Genomic DNA, 6,697 nt, shown 5'->3' with positions numbered 1-6,697 from the left:
AGCGACTGCAACACTTTGGTGACCCACCTGTGTGCTCACAAGCTTACCCCTCCCGTGTGTGCCAGGAGCCCACCTCCTGAGGTGATGCTCAGCTTTGCTCACCTTCCCTCCCGGGGATGCATGCGTTCATCCATTGCTTAGTGGCTCGGTCTCCAGACAGCGAATTAACTGTTACACTTCCGGGTATGTTGAAGAAGCTCCACGTTCTCTCTTGGAAGGACACAGGAGACAGAGATGCTGGCTTGAGATAGAAGCGGAGTCAGCGTTGGAGGCGCAGTGCTGACGGCCCCTGTCTGCCTGAGAGAATAGGGAACGTAGTCTTTCCAGACCACACCACATTTAGTGTCTTTTGTATAGTCCAAGGAGCCTCCAGGTTGGGAAAATTCAAATCAATATGACCTCTGCGCACTCGTGTGGACCCGCTACGATAGAGAAGGTAGATTAAACAAATAACCTTCCGAGTGTCTTGATTAGTACAGAGGATCTCTCAGGCCTCTGAGGGTGAGTAATGCCATCTGGGTACCATGATGACCCAATCCTTCCGTCTCCATAGCAGCACACCCGCTTGACTGAGGGGAGGGAGCCAGTGTGCCGGAAGAAGCCATGTGAGCCTCAAGCACTATCAGAACTTCCCATCATGCCCTGGGCCTCTCCCTCTGCCCACAGAGTTCATTCATTCTCACTGGATTGAGGCATCCGTGAGGATCCTTCATCTCAAAATACCGGGTGTTTTCCTCAGAATAGAAGTGGATCCCCGTAACTGAAGAGGAAAGCATATTCTGAACTTCTCGAATGCTCTGGGGGAGGCCGAGGGACCAAGCTCTGGAAATGGGCAGAACAGCAGCAGGTGAGACCGGGAAGCCTAGCCAGCACAGTATAAAGCCAGGCGCGGTGCGCATCCCACAGTCCTTAAGACCCAGGCACTGGGTAAGGCATCTCTATCACATCTTAGCTCTGACCAGTTAGCTGATCAACCTTAAATCCGCGCATAACCGTCCTAAGCTTCAGTTTCCCAGACACAGAACTAACTTGAAATGCTACATATTGACAAGTCTAAAACCCTGTTGATTGTAAGATTCCAGGTACCTTGAAGGCACAGATGCGGAGCTCAGCAGTCGAGAAGACAAGGCAGGATCGCAGAGTGCAGACCAACCTAGGCTCAGTGAGTTCAAGGTCAGGCTGAGCTACACGGCAAGACCCTGTCTTGAATAAATAAAACAAGTAATATACAGCCAACTTTAGGTTATGTTTGTGTCCAGTGACACATGAAAAAGACTGATACCATGACAATGGCAATGATTTCTTGCTTCCAAGAAATATATATATCATTAAAGTCCCTACATATGCTAGGACTGGCACTTACAATTGAACATATGTCCTTGTGTCTGCCAGGGAAGAGCCGTATTACAGAACTGCACACCCGGAGTCACCGTTTGTTATGAAACGGGGGTCTCAGTACATTTCTAAGCTTCAGACTCTGCTTCTGCACAGCACTTAGAGGCAGGCAGATCTCTGACTTCAAGGGCCAGCCTGATCTACAGAAAAGTTCCAGGGCAGCCAGGGCTACACAGAGAAAGTCTATCTCAAAGCTACCCCCTCCTCCAACCCCAAAATAAGAAAGTTTCCTAGGCTGGCCTTGAGTTTTCATTTCTCCTGTATCAGCCTCTCAAGTAGCAAGGATAACCAGTCTGTATCACTAAGACCGGATAAAGTTTTTATTAGGCTTAATTTAGATAGAGATATATCGTATCACACACGGACACCAATGGGAGAAGACAAGTAGAATGCCCCTTACCCGAAGTGTTTGTAACCAAAAGTATTCAGACTTCCAGGATGTTTTCAGACTTGGGGATACTATACACACTTAATGAGAGATCCAAGGATGGAAACGAAAGTCTGCGCACATCTATTCCTTAAACACATAAATTTAAGGGAACTGCTCATATATACTATTTTAAATATTATGTATAAAACAATATTTACATGTGGAATTTTCCACAGATGGTATCACGTCAGCATTCACAAAGCTTCGGGCTTTGGAATGTGTCGTATTTCAGACTTACAGGCTAGGAATGTTCCGTCTTACTTCCAAATGTAAATTAATGGCTAGCTGTACTGGCACATGTCTTGAATCCCAGCACTTAGGATGCAGATGGATCTCTGTGGATCTGAGGCCAGCCTAGTCTAGACTTGTCCGTCCAGACCACGGAGTGAGACAAAAGGAAGAGGAGGGGGGGGGGCGTGTTAAGAGCATGGTGGTACACCTGCCGTCTCAGCTACTTTGGAAGCTAAGGTGGAAGGGCTTCTGTCAGCCCAGAGAGCATGGCAAGACTTGAAGAAAAACAAGAAGCGGTACGGGGGGAAAAGAAACAAGGAGAATCTTTTCCCAACGCGCTGTGCACTTCTCCCTCCTTGCCTGTCAAGCCATCCCCCTTCAGCCCACGTTTGCACAGGCAAGGATGCTGCGGCATTACAACTGGGAAACGGCTTCAAAGATGTGACCTCATGGAGAGCAAAGTGGCACATGTCATTAGTGGAGCACTCGAGAGGCAAAGTTTGAACCCAGCCTGGTCTACATAGGGTTACAGAGTGAGACCTTGCCTCCATCAAAAAATGAATCTGTATTTTTCTCACAAACTTTTGGGAAGTCTTGACAACCTTGGTGTGATGTGCTGCTGTCTTGACTCTACTTGTAGTGGGAGGAGCTTTTAGAACACAGCCTCACCTTCCCAGTGGGAGGAGCCTTGAGGACACAGCCACACCCTTCCCAGTGGGAGGAGCCTTGAGGACACAGCCACACCCCAGTGGGAGGAACTTGATAACACAGCCACGCCCTTCCCAGTGGGAGGAGCTTGATACGCAGCCACGCCCTTCCCAGTGGGAGGAGCCTAGAGAACGCAGCCACGCCCTTTCCAAATGGTCCTTGGGGGAATCTAGTTTTGTTATCACCCGGAAGCAGTAAATATTTATGGGTGTCCTCTTACATCAATAGAAAGACAGCTAAGTACTTGAATCCCTGGAAAGTGGTCATCTGCCAACTGGAGCTCATTACAAGATCTCCTCAGGGGAAAGTCAATGATAGGCAGGTGTTCCAAACAGCCCCCCAGAAACCTGTGGTGGGGCCGAGGTCATTTAGAGATCATATGATGAATTTAGGTCTAGGCCTGGCATATTAGCATTCATTAAAAGTCTGTTATTTGGGGGCTGGAGAGATGGCTCAGTGGCTAAGAGCACTGACTGCTCTTCCAGAGGTCCTGAGTTCAAATCCCAGCAACCACATGGTGGCTCACAACCATCTGTATTGAGATCAGATGCCCTCTTCTGGAGTGTCTGGAGACAGTTACAGTGTACTTATATATAATAAATAAATAAATCTTAAAAAAAAAAGTCTGTTATTTGGTTTTCTTTAAAAAAACAAAAACAAAAACAACTAAGACAGTCGCACTGTGTAACTCCGGCTTTCCTAGATCTCACTATGTAGACCAGACTGGTCTCAAACTCACAGAGATCGACTTCCCTCTGCTTCCCGAGTGAGTGCTGGATTAAAGTCATGCACAACCACTCCCGGCTTCTTCTGAAATGTACGTGCAAGCATGTGCACTTGTGTAACCAGTGCCTAATGAGGTCACAAGCAGGTGAGAGGGAGTCACGGCTGGTTCTGAGCCACCTAATGTAATTGCTGGGGGTTGAGCCGAGGTCCTCTGGAAGAGCAGCAAGTGCTCTTAGCCACGGAGCCATCTCTCCAGCTTAGTTATTTGGGTTATGCCTGTCATAGCTGAATACCTTAAAATACTGAGGCTTTGGAGACTGGGTTGGTCTGGTACAGTTCACTGTACAAAGCTCTCAAAAGTACCTTGGGAAGGCCAAGAAGAATGGGCCAAGGCACTAGGTGACCTTGCTTTGGGTCTGAGAAAGAGCCATACGCTCTGCCTTGGACGGTGAGATCTCTCGGTGATTGCCTGTCCATGTCCAGTGGCACAGAGCTGAGACCCAGAGCTGCTCAGCAAGTTACCACACACAGGACACATTCCTTATGGTTCAGTGAGAACGTCTGAATAACCTTTGTCTTTCTTCACTTTCTCCGCCCCTAACGAGTTAGCGTGGTTATTACACACTGTACTTGGAGCCTGAAACAGCCCCCGTTGGTTTTCTTTTGTGTTAGGAGAGGATTTGGAACACTGCGTTCTAATTCTGATCTTTGATTCTACTTACGACATGCTTCTCGCCCTGAAAGCGCCAGGCGGGAGGTGGGAAACAGGACGCACTCTCCCCATCCTATGTGAGGCAGCAGAAAACAGCAGAAGGCTGTGACTCTGCTGAGTGAGGTGACGTGTCACCAGACCAGAAACCTTTATGCCACTGTCTTTAGATACCTGTTGAATCCGATGTTTTAAACCCGAACGTTTCGGTTCTCTTCACCTTCCATCCATAAACTTATGTTTATTCCCAGTTCTGCTTTCTCTGGTGCTTGGCCACGCTTCCCACAAGTCCGCTCGGGAAGATGATTACAGAGATCATAGTGCAGTTGCCCATGTGCCCCAGGCCAAAAGATGCAAGGATTTTAAATTGTTGTGAATGACTGTCAAGACGTATTCACAGGCTGAGAAAACCATACAGGAGAGCATCCAGCCATTTTCACCTCGCTGGAGCTTTGCTGCCAGGGTCCATATGGGTGTGCCTCTTCCTAGGCTGAGCAATCCCGCTCTGGATTTCTCATTTCTTCCTCAGAGTGCCCCATCCACCACAGTCTTAGGTAATTTGCTACAGGAACCCCAGGTTCCTCGTGAGGACTGAGGGGAGCCAACAGGCTGATCAGCTGGGTCGTAGACACAAGGACTCTTGACACAAGCTCAGAAAAGTGTGCAGAGCATCCTCCACCCTCCGCAACCTTACCAGAGAGGAAGGAGCCGGGACAGATGCGCTTGGCCTCAGGCACAGAAACAGGGCTGGAGGTGCTAGTCTGTTTCAGCTCTGGTGCTCCCTGTAGCTGTAGGCCTGGCCTCAATTTATAGATTTGTTTATTCGAAAGGAAAGAAGCAGGAAGTTCACTTTTACCGGTGACCTTGAGTGGACGTCTTTGATGATGTTTAATAGGCTGAAGGTTCAGCAGTTTATTTATATCATTATAGAATGCCATCTTTCTTGTATTTTTCACATCTCTTTAATGAATGTGTTTCCTGAAATCGGTCACACACACACTCACACACACACACACACACACACACACACACACACGTGCGCGCGCATAAACAAACACAGTTTAAAGCAAGTGTTTCTCAGTTCAACTTACTCATTCTTATTGTGACTTCATTCATGCTAATGATACAAAATGTGTGATGTTCTTCTCAAATATTTACCTGCACTTGGAGAGTATTGTTTCGGGGGCTCTTGTCCGTTTTGTGTTGTCTGTTTTAATGCTTTTTATGTTAATGGTGATATTTTAAAACCCCCTTTTCATAATGGTGTATAAAGCAGAATACGCATATTATGTGTCCCATTTTTAATTTCCTAATCTCTTCCTCTAAAACGCAAAATGTTTTGTCAATTTAAGAAGGTTATTTACAAAAGCATAATTACAGGCTGGGTGTGGTAGTATGCACTTAGGAGGCAGAGGCAGGAGGATCCCTGTGTTCCAGGCCAGTGAGGTCTACAGAGTGAGTTCCAGGACAGTCCTGTTACAATGAGAAATCTTATCTCAAAAAAACAAAACAAACCAATTACAGTGGTAGAAACACCCTAAGAAAATTTAGGAAACAGTGCCACCTAGTGGTCACATGCAGCACCGCAGTGATGTTAGCTTGGTTCTGAGTCCCATGTTACCATGTAGACTAAGACTGGCCCTGAACTTAGAGAACCACTCGCCTGTGCTTCCCAAATGTTGTGATTAAAGGAGGGAGCCCCCATGCCCAGATTCCCGCCCTACTTTTGAAACAGCCACGAGAGTAGAACTTCTGAATTCTATTTTGCCTCTCAGTGGCTGGCATAGATGAAATTATAAAGAATGTTGACCCTTTTGGCCTGGGGAGATCACTGAGGAGATCCAGGTATGAAAACAGGCAAATGGACACTGAAGCTCTCAGTTCCTAGGGAGACTTCAGTAGCCAGAGCATCTCCTCTCTTCCCTGAATATCTCCTTTTAACTCTTCAGTGAATTATAATGTGTGGCCATGATGTGGGAGAAACGACTTGACACGCATGTGGGGTTGGCCTCTGCTTCCACCTTCTACGTGGGCTCCAGGAGTTGAACTCCGACCAATAGGCTTGTCTGAAAAACAGCTTTATGCACTGATCCATCTTGACAGCCCTGTATCACTCGATGACAAATACCCACCAGGCTTAGTGAAGCCTGTTTGTAAACCTAGCCCTCTAGAAACAGGGAATCGAGTTCAAGTACAGCTGGAATTTTTTTTTAAATAAAAGATTAAAAGTTCCTGTGCTTAATGGAGACGCCTTTCTTTATGAGAGAAGGGTCCACACATCCCTTCTCTCATGCTGGTCACCAACCATAAAAAGGCCTCTTAGTCACACAATTTTGCTAGCAAGGCAACTGGAACTCAACAGTATTCCTGGCTAACTTGGCTTATGCACCAAGGACCAACCCCTTCAACTCTGTCCTTAAACCACTTTGCTCCCTGAACACTCCCTGTGACTTCACTCTGTGTTTATGACATGCCGAGAAGTAAGAGCTTGTCAGCTA

The sequence above is a fragment of the Micromys minutus genome, assembly GCF_963924665.1.
Source record: "Micromys minutus genome assembly, chromosome: 26".
Lineage (NCBI taxonomy): Eukaryota > Metazoa > Chordata > Mammalia > Rodentia > Muridae > Micromys > Micromys minutus.
This window is presented reverse-complemented; position numbering follows the sequence as displayed.